This window comes from Lissotriton vulgaris, chromosome 7 (assembly GCF_964263255.1).
Source record: "Lissotriton vulgaris chromosome 7, aLisVul1.2, whole genome shotgun sequence".
NCBI classification, from domain to species: domain Eukaryota; kingdom Metazoa; phylum Chordata; class Amphibia; order Caudata; family Salamandridae; genus Lissotriton; species Lissotriton vulgaris.
In genome coordinates, this window is record NC_141695.1 from 1,514,938,972 (window position 1) to 1,514,959,020 (window position 20,049).

The window sequence follows — 20,049 nt, forward strand, 5'->3', positions numbered from 1 at the left end:
ATGCAGGTGAAGGCACTTTGATGTAAATGACGCTGTAGGGGGCACAGGAGTAGCAGGTGAGCTGACAAAGTTCACTGTCTCAGTGTGTGGCATTTCACATCGAAATGGGGCCCCATGTTTACAAGCTGAGCTCGGGGCTATAGGAAGCTGCATACACTGCCCATGCCTAGTGCAGGCCAAGGCTAAAGTTACCAGAAGGTCACATCTATGAAGTATAAAACATGTTGAAATAACCATCTGGTTTGTTGCTGGTCTGGGTAATCCATACACATTTTGCAACAAATGTCTCACCCTGTGTACGGGTCTGGATAATTTGTGGACCCTCATCTGGATTATAAAAAAAGCACCCTGATTTTTGTGGTACGTGTCAGACACTGTTTGGTACTTGCCAATTAACGATGACTGTGGTGACTACAGAAAATAAATACTCTTGAAAATAATCACAATAAGAAGAAAAAATAAGAAACTGCTATGTGTGAAGCCTTATTTATCTGATGGGAAAAGTGGTTGAAGGGGGGGGTGATATGATCAATCAATCACACAATGCTTATATTGAGACTTATCACCTGTGAGGGTAGCCAGACGCTGGGCTGAATGCCTCAGTCGACGTGCCAGGTCTAGAGTCCCAGCCAATGAGGGAATTGTTCAAATGTGGAGGGGAAGGCCATTCCAGGATTTGACGACGAGTTGGGCGAAGGAGTGTCCTCCAGTGCAGCAGTGGCTGATGCACAGTGTCTGTGTGAGGGCAAAGTGAGTAGAGTTAAGGATTCTGGGTGGCTGGTGGATGTTTAGGCAGTGATGCGGGTCCTTGGTCATAGAGGGCTTTGCAGGCGTGGGTCAGAAGCTTGGAATGGCATCTCTTTTGGTGCTAAGATATGTGGGTCTTTTTGGGTAAGTTGAAGATCAGTGTGGCTGCTGCATTCTGGATTGTCTGGAATCTTCTCATGAATTCGCCAGTGGTGTCTGCATGGGAGTGCATTGCCGTAGTCCAGACGGCTGGTGATGAGGGCCTGCGCCACTGTTTTTCTGGTTCTGGTGGGTAGCCATTTGAAAATTCTGAGCAGCATGCGGAGCTTGAGGTGGAGACAGAGTTAAGAGAGACCTGTCCTTTCATGGATTGTACACTGTCTGGGATGATGCCGAGGTTGTGGGTGTGATCTTTTGGAGTGGGAACGGGTCCAAGTTCCAAAAGCCAACATGAGTCATTCCAGAGAGAGGTGTGTCTGCTGAAGATCAGTACTTTAATTTTGTCTGTGTTGAGTTGCAGGCAGTTGTCTTTCATCCAGGCTGAGACATTCATCATAATGAGGACTGCTGAGAGTGAGAGGAATAGCTGGGAATTGTCAGCGCAGGAGATGAGGTTGATGTTGTGGGCTCTGACGATATCTGCTAGCCGCGTCTTGTAGATGTTGAAGAGGGTGGGACTGATGGACGAGTGTTGCGGATGCCACATATGGTGTGCTTTGATAGTGAGGTGAAAGGAGGAAGACAGATCTTCTGTGTGCGCCCCGATAGGAAGGATGCCATCCATCTAAGAACGTTGTCTTTGATAACATTTTGGTGCAGTCGGTAGAGTAGTGTGTGGTGGGAGACTGTGTTGAAGGCAGCGGAGAGGTTAAGAATGATAAGGGCGGCGGATTCCCCTATGTCGAGTAGGGTGAGGATGCCGTCTGTCACAGCAGTGAGGGCCGTTTCAGTGCTGTGGTTGGCTCTGAATCTTGATTGAGAGGGGTCTAGAAGGTTGTTTCTCTCCAGTTGTTCTGTGTGTTGGAGGATGATGGACTTTGGTGGGAAACTGGTGCAGCGAGATAGGGCGATAGTTCTGGAGGTCTGTCTGAAAAGCGTTTCTTGACGAGGGGTTGGACCTCTGATTATTTACAGGCGTCAGGTAAGGTGGCTGTGGTGATGGATGTATTGAGGATGGTTGTGAGCTAGTATCTGATCTTGTTGCTTCCGAAGTTGAGGAGTCGATGGTGGTGTGGGTCGGTGGGTCCTCCTGAGTGGATGGAGCTCATTAGGTCTTTTTGTTTGCTGTGCTGAGTTGTTCCGATGTGGTGAGCGGATGGTCAGCTGCTGTCTTCGCAGGAGTGGAGAGCACACACTAAAAGTTTAACTGTGCTCAGGTTCTGGTATCTTGGCACAGAGTAGTTAGGCTAAACTAAAGAGGCAACTTGTAAAATATTTGTGTATACACACACAATTACTCAGTGAAAACATCACAAAAGTACTCCACACCAGTTTAGAAAATTAGCCAATATTTATCTGAGTAAAACAAGACCAGAATGATAAAAAGTCCAACATGCAAAGTCAATACACAGGTTTTGCAAGGTTAATAAAAAATGCAGTGCTTAGCAATCAATAGCTCCAACAGGGGCTATCTGGTGATGCTTGACTGCAGCAAATCTAAAAGCTAAGTCTGACCGCCATGGAGCAATGGCCAAATACAGGAGTCACGTAGACCCATGGACAGTTCCTTGGATGCATCAAAGGTCGGGGATGATGCGTTGAGCAGAGAAGGAAGGGATGCGTCGTGTCGAAGGTGATGCGCCGTTTCTGTAGTCAGACAATGTTGTTTACATATGCGGCGATGTGCATCAGGTCAATGCGTCGATGTTAAACCACTGGGTTGCATCGAAGTCCGGACACAGTGCGTCCCATCTGTCTGTGATGCGGTATCAGCAGCTCGTTCAGCACTGGTGATGTGGAGGCATTGTGTCAGCAAAGTATGGCCTGCATTGTAAGTCATGGTTGTTGCATCGCCGTCCGTGGGTGGTGGGCGGGCTCCGGTGCAGTCAGCGGCTATGCTTTGAGATCACAGGGAAACATGCCAGTTCAGATTGATGCTTCGGGATCAATGCATTGGTTTCTTTGGTTGCATCACCAAACACTCACTTCCAAGGGCCCAGGACTTGATTTGGCATCACTTGGCAGAGCAGGGCTCATAGCAGAGGAGTACATGTGCTGTTAACAATATGCAGGAGAAGTCTTTGATATCATTGGGACTTCAGAAACAGGAGTCAAATCCAACAAGCCCTTGGAGAACCTTTGAGATGCAGGATGTAGAGAGTCAGGTTCTGACCTCTCACTCCCAGACAAGAAGCAGGAGGGGCTGTCCCTCTTGGGATCACAGCAGCTATTCTTCCTGGTAGAATGTTATCAGTTCCAGAAGTGTTCTGAGTATATGGTGTCAGAGGTCCAGTACTGATACCTATTTTAGCCTTTGAAGTAGGGAGACTTCAAACAAAGGACTTTGTAGTGCACAAGATTGTGCAATTTCATGTCCTGGTTTCAGAATCACTACAGGGGGATATTAATGACACCCTTTGTGTGGGGACAGGCACAACCCTATTCAGATGCATGTGTCAGCTCCTCCCTCTCACTTTAACACAAGAAGACCCATCAGCCTGGTGATGGGTCATCAGGTTGTGAGGGGCACACCTCAGCTCCCTTTGTGTGTGACTGTAGGAGAGTAGGGTCTGCTTTCCTATGGTCACCCCACTTTTTGCTTTTTGCTTTACTGGTTTTCGACTTAATATGGCTGTGGGCCTGCTAATCAGACCCACAGCCCTGCAGTTCTCTCTATAAATTCATACTATGTACTTTAGGTACATCACCAATTGGGAATTGGGTCACCTTGTGAGCCCCTGTACAGTGTACCTTAGGTACCCAGGGCATAGGTGCATTCAAGGCCTACCAGGGGCTGCAGCATGTATTATGCCACCCCTGGCTGGCCATTCACATTGACACAACTGGCTGATCACTCAGCTGGGGCAAGGCTGTGTAATCACCCCTTGCTTAGGTGTAGTGTCCCTATACCTAACTTTACATATAGACACATCTGTACCTATAAGTCACTCCTATGGCAGGCCTTACCAATCCTGGAGGCAGAGTGCTTGGTTTTATGAACTATAGAAACACCCATCGTGAAGCCCAGGAAATCGAGAAAACTACAGTAAGGGCACACTATACAGTAATATCAACCATGACCATTCAGCCTTATTTAATGGTAGTGAATAGGCCATATCATCGGTGGCTACTGACGAAATTCCGTTTTAACCAGATGCATCTCCTATTGGGTAAATATCTGAAATGGAATAAGCCTAGGGATAATGTTCCTTGTAAATGTGATGCCTTCACTGATCAAGACTTGACACACTTTGTATTTTTTTGTCCCTTTTTTGTTGAGGGAAGGAAAAAATATATTTTACCACTTCTGAGGGACAAGGGATTTAAGCAAGTGAAACCCGCATTGTTGTTCCTACAACTCATGGAGACCCCTATCGTGATGTTTGGGGTTGCCAACTTTTTGGTAGCAGCGATGCGCGCCAAACAGCGTAGATTACTGAATACTTCTATGACGGAATGTATTATGGAATAGCCAAGGTTTAGATTAACTTTTTCCATCATGTGTTGTTCATTTTTTCTCCCTGTTGCGTTCAGGCTTTCAGGATGAAGTAACATGGTATTGAAACTTCCTATATATCTAATCTGATGGTTTTTTGGGTATATGAACTATTTCTAATGTTCTAATTGTTTCTGACTTTTTCCCACACAATTGTTCTTAACCGTTTTTAATCGTTTTTAACAATTGCCTGCAATTGTATTGTATCATTGATTTGTGTATGTATGTGTATTCTTTTATAAATGTGTGTGTAGTATACTTTTATGATTTTAAAATAATTGAATAAAGTATTTTTGACTCTGACTCTGCTTGGTTTTATGTGAGATGAGGCTCTAGCTTGAGCTGAGCCTGTCTGAAGCTTTCGGAACAATGTCCTTATAGCTGTTCTATGATATACTCATCAATAATTGAGGAGGGAGAAGGAAAAGATATGTGATCCATCCAGTTTCCTTGAAATGTAATCTCATAAATCAATTGGGGGGGGGGGATCATTTGTCCTGCTAACCTGGGTTTTACAGGTAAGTGGGATGTCCCTTGGTAAAAAACCCTCATGCACGTGAGTAGATGTTTTCTGGTAGCGGTATATCTTGGTTCTCCGCTATATTACTCTCGTGTCTGCATAATCACGGGGTTAGTTGGTATGCAGCCTCCACCTGGAGGTAGTAACCCAAGGTTAAAAGCAGTAGTGTCCAGTGATAAGTGGTGGTGGTGAGATTAAAATAACTCGGACAGCAGATTGCGGTATTTATTGTTCTGGATTCGAGTTAACAATGAAAATCTAATAGATATGCGTTAAGAGAATTATTAAGATTCTCACGCTATCAATTTTCGTGAGATTAAAAGGTCGACATGTTTCAGCCCTGGTCGCCTATATAGGTCAGTGGGCTTTCTTCAGGACCGTGTGGTATGTGAAATGTAAAGCGACGTATTAGTCCTTTAACACCTTGGAGGTCAATCTTGTGCCTGTAAGTACAAATGGTGTGGGTAACCTTGGGGGGACAGTTGGACAAAAGTGTGCATTTTATATTGAAGTGCAACATATTAAAAATAGCAATTCTCTATCGATCACTACCCCTCGCAGTAAAAACCACATACTCAATAGTCTGGCTAGGATCTTGCTCATTACTCGTTATCTGCGTTCTAATGGCAAATTTCATTTACAGGGGTGCAACATGTAGAAAGTACAACATATAAAAATGGCAATACTTTATCGATCACTACAAATTGCAGTCATTACCACTTAATTATTTATCTGGCAAGTAACCATGCTAATTTGCTTGTTAACTGCTTTCTGATGGCAAATTTCCTTCCCATTGTTGATGATAACATATGGCCAATTGTATTAATACGTTGGTGGGAGCTCACTGTCTCTAGTCTTTGCGTTTGTTACCAAGTATCGAAATAATCTGGTAGCTCTGTGGCTCAACATTGGTTACCCTCAATTCGATGACGATATAGTTCCCTATGTTTTGCGGTGATGGTCGCTGTCTTATTGCCTTTAAGGTGGAAAAAGTTGTGTGCTCAATTTTGAACAAATCGAAGTAGGTTGATATTATTTATCTATTAGGGAGAATGGCTGTGCACTGTGCATGGCGCCTAAAGACTCTTTGCTATTATTCTGAATGGAAAGAATTATCCTGTCAATATGTAATTTCACACATTCCATCAATTAATCATACTTTTAACAATGACGCCACGTACCTCCGCACTTTGGTTACGTGCTTCCTCAGGTACCAGGGAGTCTCTAGGAGAGGGGCCCTTTACTAGAAACAAGGGTAAGATATTAGAAAAGGAATATAGTACTTATCCATATAGACGCCAGTTGATGCTCCGACCTCGCGTATACCTGTGGCTCTTTGCCTCCTGCGCCGCTTGTGCTGACACTGCCGTCCGGGACCCGGTAGGGTTTGCGGACTGCGGAGGTTAATTATAGTACTTCCCTGTATGTAAGAAGTGTAGAAAGACTATGGCGATATGTGTTGTGACGTTCCATGTTCATTAATAAAGTTTTATTAACTCTACGAACGTCGTGATCGTTCTTGTATGATTGCCCTTTGTCTTTGTTCTTGACATTTTTAAGATTAGGGGCGGCTTTTGTTTCCAGTGATAATTCAAATTAATCATGTGGTTGGGATTTTTGTTTATCATCTATTCAAACTGGCCCATGGAATATTGTCATTGAGACCTCGTACATCAGTGCCCAGTCTGTGTACCCACCTTTGTTCTTTTTCAAAAAGGATACGGTCTGCGTTGTGGTCCTTGGTCTGCAAAGTTTCCAGGATTAACCATTGTAGGTCGTCAACTGTGTGGCCTTTTTCTAGGTAATGCGTCGCCATTTTGGTTGTTCCTTTTTTGCATTTGACGTTACTGCAATGCTCAACGATTCTCTGCTTTGCATTTTCTGCACGTCATGCCTATGTAGATCAAGTTACATGGACATGTAATCATGTATATTACATGACTTGTGTTGCAATTAGTGTGATTCCGCAAAGTCCATCTCAGATTCGGTAGGAGTAAAGGCCCCCCCCCCCCTGGAGACTCCCTGGTACCTGAGGAAGCACGTAACCATAGTGCGGAGGTATGTGGCGTCAATGTTAAAAGTATGATTAATTGATGGAATGTGTGAAATTACATATTGACAGGGTAATTCTTTCCATTCAGAATAATAACAAAGAGTCTTTAGGCACCATGCACAGTGCACAGCACAGCCATTCTCCCTAATAGATAAATAATATCAACCTACTTCGATTTGTTCAAAATTGAGCACACAACTTTTTCCACCTTAAAGGCAATAAGACAGCGACCAGCACCGCAAAACATAGGGAACTATATCGTCATCGAATTGAGGGTAACCAATGTTGAGCCACAGAGCTCCCAGATTATTTCGATACTTGGTAACAAACGCAAAGACTAGAGACAGTGAGCTCCCACCAACCTATTAATACAATTGGCCATATGTTATCATCAACAATGAGAAGGAAATTTGCCATCAGAAAGCAGTTAACGAGCAAATTAGCATGGTTACTTGCCAGATAAATGATTAAGTGGTAATGACTGCAATTTGTAGTGATCGATAAAGTATTGCCATTTTTATATGTTGCACTTTCTACATGTTGCACCCCTGTAAATGAAATTTGCCATTAGAATGCAGATAACGAGTAATGAGCAAGATCCTAGCCAGACTATTGAGTATGTGGTTTTTACTGCGAGGAGTAGTGATCAATAGAGTATTGCTATTTTTAATATATTGCACTTCAATATAAAATGCACACTTTTGTCCAACTGTCCCCCCAAGGTTACCCACACCACTTGTACTTACAGGCAGAAGATTGACCTCCAAGGTGTTAAAGGACTAATACGTCGCTTTACATTTCACATACCACACGGTCCTGAAGAAAGCCCACTGACCTATATAGGCGACCAGGGCTGAAACATGTCGACCTTTTAATCTCACGAAAATTGATAGCGTGAGAATCTTCATAATTCTCTTAACGCATACCTATTAGATTTTCATTGTTAACTCCAATCCAGAACAATAAATACCACAATCTGGCTGTCCGAGTTATTTTAATCTCACCACCACCACTTATCACTGGACTACTGCTTTTAACCTTGGGTTACTACCTCCAGGTGGAGGCTGCATACCAACTAACCCCGTGATTATGCAGACACAAGAGTAATATAGCGGAGAACCCAGATATACCGCTACCAGAAAACATCTACTCACATGCATGAGGGTTTTTTACCAAGGGACATCCCACTTACCTGTAAAACCCAGGTTAGCAGGACAAGTGTTCTATCATATAGCCATACCATATACTCTTAAGTGCATTATCATCCTCGCTGTTGAATGCTAACTTTGGTTTGGCTTTATCAAAACATGTCGTGTAAGGTGTCATACACTTTGGAATACTACCCCCTTGCCAGTTCTGGCGACGCGGGTAGCATTCCACCCTTTTAGAGGGAGAAGACATGTTGTTCCTAGTAAACCCGGTTAAAGTTAACCAGAGCCTCAGAATCACGAAATGTATGCTGCTGCCACAGACACAAGTCTGACCTCCAGCTGCTGGGAGTCCTTCCAGCGAGGGAGGCCTGGACAATAGGTTTCCTGTCTTGGGAGGTGCTAGCACCACCCCAGACAGGCCATAGTATATTGGGGCCGAGAGGGCTGAATGAAATGAGACACTGCCTGGGGCACACAAGATGTCCCATGCATAGTCCGGTTGAAATCAGTTGCTGGGACACTCCAGCCCCAGCTCTGGCGCGAAACTGGACAAAGGGAATGGGGTGTAAACACCCCCTTCCCTGGTCCCGCCCATAGGAGGGACCTAGTAGGTAATCCAGCCCCTCAGATTGTTATACAGGTAGGAGCTGAGTCAAGATACTTTAGATTTATCCTGAACTGAAACTTGAAACGAAACTCTGGACCTTCGACATTCTACTGAACATAGAAGACTGAAGAATCTCCCTTGTGGTCAAGGAGTGACAACCCTGTGCAAACAGGCACCATCCAGCGATCTGCGGTTTGCTTTGTCGACGCTCCCGCCGGAGCCCGATCACAGAGCCTGACAAGAACCAGACTTCCAGGCTTCCCTGAGCCCGATCTATAGCCACAGCTAAGCTGAGACCTGTGGAGGTGACAAAAGACGTGGTACGGCCATCTTGAAAAACCTGCACCTTGCTACTTGTGCAGCTCCCGAGGCACCCTCGAAGCTATGCATTGGGGATTGAGAAGCCCCAGCCCCGAGCACCTTCCTCACTGAGGCACAGCCCTCCACACTCCACGAGTGCCGCGTGGGGCCTGCTAGTGTTTTGTGCTCGACGGATCTGTCCGGTCAATTGCCTGTTGGCTATTGGCCTCTGTGACGACAAACCTACAAATCTACACTGCTGGCCTGGTTGCTCTAGGCTGGCCCTTGCTTCCCTGAAAAGGAGAAGCCCTGCAGACCTTGCTGGTCTGCACCAGAAGTCATCTTTGATTCCCGCGTGGGTTGCCTTTGCCAAGGCTTGTTGACTCCAATCCAGAAGCCGACACCGCCGACAGCGAGATCCTTCGTGGGACAGTCCGTGCCCAGCTCTTGGTCATTGTCGACACCTCCTGGTCCACGTGGCTGCAGAGACAAGCTTCATGACATCACCTGATTGCTTCACGACATCGCCTGGTTCCTTCCTGGTTCCTTCCTGGTCACTGGCTAGTGACCCAGACTCTGTCCCCTCTGCTTTCAGGTACTCTTCATCCTCGATCCGCCCTTGTATCCAACTGGACACTTCTCTCCTGGTCGCCTGCAGCATCTTTCTCCAAGGCTCCATAGGATTCAGCAACGAAACCCAACACACTTTGACACCTATGCACCCGCTTCCTGTGCGTGAGGTAACGCGAGTACTCCGGTGCTCCAGTGGGTATTAACTATCCTAGTGTCCTAGTTTTCAGTAGCTTTCTCCTAGTCCATCCAGAAGTGTCCTAAAAGAACTAGTTTCCATTTCTTTCGTTCCCATTATAACTCTATGGTAACTCGTGTGTGTGTTAAGACACTGCACACGCCTTCCGTGGGCCTCCTGCTTCCTAACCTTTGTTAGTACAGCGTAGCCCCAGCAATTCCCTAGGCCCTAGGCCTATTCCTAGTTCGTGACGTGGTTCTTATACCACTATTTTAGTATATGGTTTTACGTGCCCCTAGGGCTCTACTGTATATTGTGCAATTTATTGTATGATAATTGAGTATCTTGTTATGTGCTTGTGCCTTTGCCCTCATAAAGAGTTCAGAGGGGTTGCGTTAGTAATAAATACATATATATTTTAAATATAACCTGTGTGGTGTCCTTTCATTTGGTATTAAAGGGGTTACATATGGTAAAACAGCTGGCTTCACATGCCCTCTTGAGTTTAGCCTAAGACTGCTTTGTCCATGCTACCACTAGGACAGCTGGTCTATAAGGTTGACTTTTCAACCATCACCATAAGGGTTGTTTGGACTGATACAGGGTGCCCACTAGAATAGTGGACATCATATATCAGGCCAATTTCAGACATTGGTGTGCAGCGGATGGGATAAGAGCTTGCTGTTGTTTTACCAATTGTAATCTTTGAGATATCATTTGAAAGATCACATTAGGTACCTATAGGTACATATAACAAGACTTATAATACTTAAGTTTTACTGAACTTAGTTGTTGTAGAACAAAGGGCTTAGCACACCCTGACTATAACTCCTAGATAGGTTTAGTAGGAAACACTTAGTGTAGGTAGGTGCACACACCACACCTCACTAGATCATGTCTACCACAGCAGAGCCTACTGTGACTCTCCCTGTGGGAGGTGACCCTCCAAGGGCACCCTCTAGATATGAAGCACTCAACTTCCATGAGCTGAGACACTTGTGTACCACAAGGAGGTTGAAACAGGGTTCCAACCCTACCCTTCAGCACCTGATAGAACTCCTAGCAGAATATGATGTTCAAAAGGCCTCTAACTCAGGCCCCTCAGGTAATACAGATGAGGTCCTACCCTCTACAGATGGAGCCCTTGACCATACTGTCATAGAAGATTAAGAGGAAGATTCTGAGGAAGAGGTAGACAGCCAGTACCAAGTTAGGAGACTTAGCCAGGCTAACCTAAACCTACATGGGGCTGGAGATGGGATAGCCCCACACAGATCCATCAGTAGACTTAACCAGAGGTATAGGCGGGAAAGATCCCACTCAGGGGAATCTCTCCACTCTAATGCCTCAAGGGGTTCTCAGAGGGGAATGACCTCCCCTCAGAGAAGAGAACACCAGGCTAGGATGAAGGAAGTCAATCTCAGTATTGAGAGAGAAGAACTTGCCCTAGCCAAAGAGAAACTTGCTCTTGCAAGAGAGAAGAAGTTAAGTGGATTAGATTCCACTGGTGGCAGCAATATCCCTAAGGATAAAGACAGGTCCTATGACAATAGACACCTGAGTAAGGTTGTGCCCCCCTACAAAGTTGGGGATGACAGCCACAAATGGATAACTGCTTTGGAGAGGGCCTGCAAAGTACAGCAGGTACCCCAAAGTCAGTGGTCAGCAATATTTTGGTTTTCCTTTTCAGAAAAAGGAAGAGACAAGATCCTCACAGTTAGTGATGATGATTCTAACAATTACACTGTCCTGAAGAGTGCTCTGATTGATGGGTTTGGCCTAACCACTGAACAGTACAGGTTGATGTTCAGAGATACCCAGAAGGCACATACTCAGGACTGGACTGATTTTGTTGATTGTGCCACTAAGGCTCTGGAAGGCTGGTTATTGGGAAGTAAAATTAAGGACTATACAGGATTGTATAATTTGATCATGAGAGAGCAAATACTTAACAATTGTCAGAACCAGTTATTGCACCAACACCTGGTTGACTCAGATCTGACCTCTCCCCAAGAATTGGGAAAGAAGGCAGACAGATGGGTCAGAACCAGGGTTAAGCAGAAACCCCAGAACCAAGGTGGTGATCAGAAAAAGGCAGACCAAAAAGGTGGGGATCAGAAACCAAAAGACCAGAAGTCTTCAACAGACCCCCAAAAAGCTAATGAAGGGGGTCCTAAAACTCTAAGAAAGAAGGTCCAAAGAAACCTTGGTGTAATTATTGTAAGTCTGCCTCTCACTGGTTCAGTGAGTGCACCAATAAAGGTAACGCTCCTACCACTGTTGCCCCTAAGGCATCTGCACCCCCTAGTTCAGCTGGCAGTGGTAGTTCTCAACCCAAGGCTATAGTAGGGTTAACCCTGGGTACTGAGATGGATTCTGGCCTAGTCACGATTCCAACTCAGGCTGTTCTTGTCTGTAATGGGGACATGGTTATGTCCTCTGCTGTGAGTCCCAGTACTCTGGACAAATACAGACAAACACCTTTGATCAATGATAAAGTAGCTCAAACCTACAGGGACACATGTGCCAGTGTCACTATGGTGATACCTGACTTTGTGGACCCTGGACAGATTGTACTGGGTGATAATTACCTGGTGACCAATTCTAGCAATGTCACTACTACCCATAGTGTGGTAGTTGTTAACTTCTCCTGGGGAGGGGTAACTTGCCTCAAAAGAGTTATGGTAAGTGCAGACCTCCCTGTTGAATGTCTGTTGGGCAATGATCTTGAATCCTCAGTCTGGTCAGAAGTGGAGTATAGGACTCATGCAGAGATGTTAGGCATATCAGGTCATGTCCTTGCTGTGACCAGGTCACAGGCCAAAAAGTGCCAAACTGAACAGGCCTTGGATCCGGAAACTATGGACCAACTGCCACCCAAGAGAAAGAGCAGTAGAGTTAAGGCAGTGCCTTCCCCCCTGCCTCCAAGTACAGATCAGCCTTCATAGGAAGCTGATTGTGAAACCCCTGAAGGAGCTGTCCTAGAAGAACTTGAACCTGACCAGGTTGAGATTCGTGGGACAGGGGGGCCTTCAAGGGCAGACTTGAGGCAGGCACAATTAGACTGTTCCTCTCTTGAACCAATCAGACAGTAAGCTGCTTCTGAGGCTGCAGGGAATGCTACAGGTACCCACAGAGTTTACTGGGATGAAGGACTCCTTCATTCAGATGCTAGAGACCCCAAGCCTGGTGCTTCCAGGAGGTTGGTCATACCTCTGGCATTCAGGGGTTTCCTTCTTAACTTAGCCCATGATATTCTCTTAGCAGGACACCTGGGCCAGAACAAGATTTGCGACAGGCTAGTCCCTCACTTTCACTGGCCCCATATGTCAGAAGATACCAAGGAGTTTTGTCGCTCCTGTGTGACCTGCCAAGCCAGTGGCAAATCAGGTGGCACAACAAAGGCTCCCCTTATACCACTGCCTGTGGTGGAGGTACCCTTTGAAAGAGTAGGGATTGACATTGTTGGACCAATGGATCCCCAAACAGCCTCTGGGCACAGATTTATTCTGGTGGTAGTGGACCATGCCACCAGGTATCCAGAAGCTATTCCCCTAAGGACCACAACAGCTCCTGTTGTGGCAGAAGCCCTCCTGGGAGTTTTCTCAAGAGTGGGCTTTCCGAAGGAGGTTGTCTCAGATAGAGGTGCAAACTTTATGTGTGGGTACTTGACTGCAATGTGGAAGGAGTGTGGTGTAAATTACAAATTCACTTCACCCTACCATCCACAGTGCAATGGACTTGTTAAAAGATTTAACAAGACCCTAAAGGGTATGATTAAGGGGTTACCTGAAAAGCTTAGGCGAAGATGGGACATCCTTCTTCCCTGCCTTCTGTTTGCATACAGAGAGGTCCCACTAAAGGGGGTTGGCTACAGTCCTTTTGAACTTTTGTTTGGGCATCCTGTAAGGGGACCCCTATGTCTGGTGAAGGAAGGATGGGAGTTACCTCTCAAAAAGCCTAAACAAGACACAGTGGGCTATGTACTGGGTCTCCGCTCCAGGATGGCTGAGTATATGAAGAAGGCTTCTAAAACCCTTGAGGCTAGCCAAGAACTTCAAAAAGCTTGGCATGACCAAAAGGCTGTACTGACTGTGTACCAGCCAGGACAGAAGGTATGGGTGCTGGAGCCAGTGGCCCCAGCAGCACTCCAAGACAAATGGTCTGGACCCCACATAATTGTTGAGCAAAAGGGAGAGATTACCTACCTGGCGGGCCTTGGAACTCCCAGGAGCCCCCACAGAGTGCTCCATGTCAACTGACTCAAAGCATATGTTGACAGGGCAGACATGGGCTTGCTCATGGCTACAGATGAGGGGCAGGAGGAAGAGAGTGACCCTCTCCCAGACCTGCTGACTCCGAACCCTGATGATGGTGCAGTTGATGGTGTGGCCTTAGCTGGAAGCCTCACTGGCCAGCAGCAACAGGACTGCAGACAAGTTCTCCAGTCCATCAGACATATGTTTTCCTTGACACCCAGTCAGACAAACTGGTGCACCCATGAGGTGGACACTGGTGACAGTCTGCCTGTAAAGAGTAAAATCTACAGGTAACCTGACCATGTCAGAGACTGCATAAAAACTGAGGTACAGAAAATGTTGGAACTGGGAGTTATTAAGCCCTCAGAGAGCCCTTGGGCCAGTCCTGTAGTCCTTGTGCCAAAACCTCACACCCAAGATGGCAAGAGAGAGATGAGGTTTTGTGTGGACTATAAAGGTCTCAATTCTGTCACTAGGACAGATGCCCATCCAATCCCTAGGGCAGATGAGCTCATAGACAGATTGGCTTCTGCCAAGTTTTTGAGCACATTTGACCTGGCAGCAGGCTACTGGCAGATCAGGCTAGCTGATGATGCAAAAGTCAAAACTGCTTTCTCAACCCCAGGAGGTCATTACCAATTTGTGGTGATGCCCTTTGGCTTGAAGAATGCACCTGCCACTTTCCAAAGGTTGGTGAACCAAGTACTCTCTAGGTTGGAGGACTTTTGTGCAGCTTATCTTGATGATATTGCTGTCTTCAGCTCCACCTGGGAGGATCACCTGATCCACCTGAAGAAAGTTTTGGAGGCCCTGCAGAAGGCAGGCCTTACTATCAAGGCCACTAAGTGCCAGATAGGGCAGAGTAAGGTTGTGTACCTGGGCCACCTTGTAGGTGGGGGTCAGGTTCAACCACTGGAGAGTAAAATCCAGACCATCAAGGACTGGGCTCCTTCAACCACCCAGACACAGGTCAGAGCTTTCTTGGGCCTGTCTGGTTATTACAGAAAGTTTGTTCAGAACTATGGGTCCATTGTGACACCACATAATGACTTGACTTCAAAGAAGATGCCAAAGAAAGTTCAGTGGACAGTAAGCTGTCAAAAGGCATTTGAAGACCTGAAGAAGGCCATGTGCTCTGCACCTATTCTGAAGAGTCCTGATTACTCCAAAGAGTTCATTGTCCAAACAGATGCTTCTGAGTTGCGGGTGGGAGCTGTACTTTCACAACTGAATGTAGATGGTCAAGACCAGCCCATTGCTTTTATTAGCAGAAGGCTGACCCCTAGAGTGAAACGTTGGTCAGCCATTGAGAGGGAGGCCTTTGCTGTGGTATGGGCCCTGAAGAAGCTGAGGCCATGCTTGTTTGGCACTCACTTAAAGATTCAGACAGACCATAAGCCCCTCTTGTGGCTAAATCAGATGAAGGGTGAAAATCTGCTCAGGTGGTCCATTTCCCTACAGGGGATGGACTTTACAGTGGAACATAGGCCTGGGGCTGTCCAGGGAAATGCAGATGGTCTCTCCACATATTTCCACTTAGAACATGAAAACTCAACTAGTCAAGGTTAGTCTAATGTCCCTGCGTTTGGGGGCGGGGGGGGGGGGGGTGTAGGAGAGTAGGGTCTGCTTCCTATGGTCACCCCACTTTTTGCTTTTTGCTTTACTGGTTTTCGACTTAATATGGCTGTGGGCCTGCTAATCCGACCCACAGCCCAGCTGTTCTCTCTCTAAATTCATACCATGTACTTTATGTACATCGCCAATTGGGAATTGGGTCACCTAGTGAGCCCCTGTACAGTGTACCTTAGGTACCCAGGGCATAGGTGCATCCAAGGCCTACCAGGGCCTACCAGGGGCTGCAGCATGTATTATGCCACCCCTGGCTGGCCATTCACATTGACACAACTGGCTGATCACTCAGCTGGGGCAAGGTCGTGTAATCACCCCTTGCTTAGGTGTAGTATCCCTATACCTAACTTTACATATAGACACATATATACCTATAAGTCACTCCTATGGCAGGCCTTAACAATCCTGGAGGCAGAGTGCTTGGTTTTATGTGAGATGAGGCTCTAGCATGAGCTGAGCCTGTCTGCAGCTTTCGGAACCATGTCCTTATAGCTGTTCTATGATATAGCCATACCATATACTCTTAAGTGCATTATCATCCTTGCGGTTGAATGCTAACTTTGGTTTGGCTTTATCAAAACATGTTGTGTAAGGTGTCATACGCTTTGGAATACTACCCCCTCGCCAGTTCTGGCGACTGGAGTAGCATTCCACCCTTTTAGAGGGAGAAGACATGTTGCTCCTAGTAAACCCGGTTAAAGTTAACCAGAGCCTCAGCATCACAAAATGGATTCTGCTGCCACAGACACAAGTCTGACCTCCTGTTGCTGGGAGTCCTTCCAGCGAGGGAGGCTTGGACAATAGGTTTCCTGGCTTAGGAGGTGCTAGCACCACCCCAGACAGGCCATAGTGTATTGGGGACGGGAGGGCTGAATGAAATGAGACACTGCCTGGGGCACACAAGGTTTCCCATGCATTGTCCGGTTGAAACCAGTTGCCGGGGCACTCCAGCCCCAGATCTGGCATGAAACTGGACAAAGGGAAAGGGGTGTAACCACCCCCTTCCCTGGTCCCACCCATAGGAGGGACCTAGCAGGTAATCCAACCCCTCAGATTGGTATATAGGTAGGAGCTGAGTCAAGAGACTTTAGATTTATCCTGAACTGAAACTTGAAACGAAACTCTGGACCTTCGACATTCTACTGAATATAGAAGACCGAAGAATCTCCCTTGTGGTCAAGGCGTGACCACCCTGTGCAAACAGGCACCATACAGCGATCTGCAGTTTGCTTTATCGACGCTGCCGCCGGAGCCCGATCACAGAGCCTGACAAAAACCAGACTTCCAGACTTCCCTGAGCTCGATCCACAGCCACAGCGAAGCTGAGACCCGTGGAGGCGACGAGAGACGTGGGACCGGCCATCTTGAAAAACTTGTGCAGCTCCCGAGGCACCCTCGAAGCTGTGCATTGGGGATTGAGAAGCCCCAGCCGCGAGCACCTTCTACACCGACGCACAGCCCTCCACACTCCACGAGTGCCGTGTGGGGCCTGCTAGTGTTTTTGTGCTTGACGCGTCTGTCCGGTCACTTGCCCGTTGGCAAGTGGCCTCTGTGACAACAAACCTACAAATCTACACCACTGGCCTGGTTGCTCCAGGCTGGCCCTTGCTTCCCTGAAAGGAGAAGCCCTGCAGACCTTGCTGGTCTGCACCAGAAGTCATCTTCGATTACCGCATGGGTTGCCTTTGCCAAGGCAACTGTTGGGACGGAAGGTTCTCCAAAGGTCTAACTTTAATACTTTTCAGTATTCTCAATGGTAAATTTTGACCAAAAGTCTAACTTTACTAGTAGTAAATTACCTTTGTAAATACCGAAAAGTAGTAAAGGTAGACTTTTGGTCTCAGTTTACCTTTTTGAATTCTAAAAAGTAATAAACTTACACAAAAGAGTAAGTTTACCTTTGTGAACCTGGCCTAGTAATTTTATAGTCAATGAGGCTGGGAGCGGGGTGCCTGGTAACAATTGTAATTGTAATTATATACTACCTCTGATGAGGTGTCAAAGTGTTTTAACAATGCACGTGTTGCTTGGCCTTCAGTAGCTCACAATGATTTTCACTGATCAGAAGTAGCTCTCACTAAAGAAAAGGTTGGAGATCCCTAGTTTATATGATTTACATATTGCCCGTGTATTATATTGAATGTACCCTGCCCATGTATGCATTTATTAAGTCTTCTGATTGTTGAAACGCAACCTGCCACTCTAACTTCTCGCCATTTGCATGAGAACTTACAGTGTCAGTATTGGTGCTAATGATCTTGCTGCTCTTTTAGTCACTTGTGTCAGCCTGAAAGTGCAGGTTTAGGACTTGATACAAGCAACCATTATCCCCATGGGACCTCTTAGGTGCATTACCAAGAACAATTGTTACTTACCTGTAAACAGGTGGTTCTCCAGTATTGGTGTCTTTCATAGATTCACATGCTTGAATATCCCCCGTCGTCGGAGTGGGAGTCCCACGGTAAATAAAATAGCAATAATATATACTATATATATATATATATATATATAAAACATAAAACCTGAAATATGTAATAGAAAAAAGGCATAACAAGCCTACACATATTTCTACATAGGAATGCATGGTAAAGGAAAAAACCATTTGCAGTCTATCATTGTCATTATGTTGGTCCAAACTACAGCCAATCAGGCGCCAGCAACCCTCTAGAACCTTCTCCTCAGAGCTCAGCACCTCAGATTTTCGTAGCACAAGAGTGACCACAGAGTCTATGAGGAGAAGAGAGCCTCTGAGGGGAGGAGGGTGGGTCGCATGTGAATCTATGAAAGACACCAATACTGGAGAACCACCTGTTTACAGGTAAGTAACAATTGTTCTTCTCCAGTATTAGGGGTGTCTTTCATAGATTCACATGCTTGAATAGAATAGATAGCAGTACCCTCCTTAGAGCTGAGATTGCAAAGTACATCCTCAAAAGTTGAAGACAATAATATACAGCTGAAAAGCATATAGCAATCACAGAAAGAAATGGAGGAGGGATCAGAGGCTCACCTTATTGAAAAAGATGACAAAGCACTGCTTGCCCCACTGCGGTATCCGCTTCGTTGACAGCTTCCAAACAATAATGTCTGGTAAAGGTGTGCCTGCTGGACCATGTCGCTGCTCGACAAATCTGGTGTAGAGGCACCCCAGCAAACAACACAGTGGACGATGCCATCGCTCTTGTAGAATGTGCCTTAACTGGACTCGGTAAAGGCCTGCCAGCCTGCTGATGACAAAATGATATGGCTGCAGAGAGCCATCGTGCCACTGCCTGTTTAGTCACTGAATGCCCTTTTCGCAACAGTCCATATGCTATAAATAGCTGATCAGATTTACGGAAAGGGGCTGTTCTGGAAATGTAGAATTTTAGACAACGTTTTATGTCTAAAGAATGTGCTCGTCCTAGTTGTATATTTCCATAGGCAATAAACAGTTGATCGAATTTGATAATGACAGAGGTCCTTGCAAATAGAAATTTAAAACATCTTCTGATGTCAAGAGTATGTAAATGCCCTCTCCGCAGGGGATTGTGGATTAGGAAAAACGTCTTTAAGATAACTGGTTCTTCCAGGTGAAAATCCGAAGGCACCTTTAGGCATACCCCTTGTACGTAGCACTACAGAATCGGGCGTGAATTGTAAGAAAGGTGAATTGACAATGAGAGCTTGAACATCACAGACTCTTCTAGATGAAGTTAATGCTAACAAAGAGAAAAAACGTTGCATGTTAGGAAATTGAAATACATCCTAAAAATTGGCTCAAATGGGTGGCGCATGAGCTGCGCTAATACTACATTATAATGCCATGATGGAGGCGGACGACGTACAGGAGGAAACATTCTGAGTAGTCCCCTAAAGAACTGTTGTATTCTGGAAGAATAAAGAGAGATGGACCCATCCTGACGTTACCTTGAAATGGCTGCCAAAAAGACCTTCAACGTTGTACGAGATAAGCCTGATCTTGCCAGGTGCAAGAAAAAAGGTAATATCTGGTCCGGCGTTGCAAGAAATGGGTAAACCCCAGCAGATTAACACCAAATGCAGATTATTATTTATGTATTTATTTATTTTTAAATACTGTATGTCTTTAGTAGGTGCTCTCGCGTAAGCCAGTACCTCTTTACAATCCGCCGAGATAGTCAGATGAGCTAATACAAGGTGCTCAGACACCAAGCTGCTAATTTTAGAGAAGCCGGATCTGATGGCAAATTTGACCATTCTGAATGGAGAGGAGATTTGGAATTGGTCGAAACTGTATTGGATCGTACTCTGCGAGGAGAAGAAGTTCGGTGAATCAGTATTGGCGAGGCCACCTGTGGGCGATGGGAATCAAACGATACGGCTCTTTGTTCATCTGAGAATTCTCGGAACCAACGGTAT

The 20,049-nt window shown here is 45.9% G+C and overlaps 1 protein-coding gene across 1 annotated transcript in view; it reads left to right on the top strand.

Annotated features, from left to right (window-relative positions):
- The window catches only part of LOC147705910 (calcium-binding protein 5-like), a 137,887-nt gene that overhangs the window by 107,522 nt on the left and 10,316 nt on the right, over positions 1-20,049 (top strand). The gene's annotated exons all lie outside the window — the stretch shown is intronic.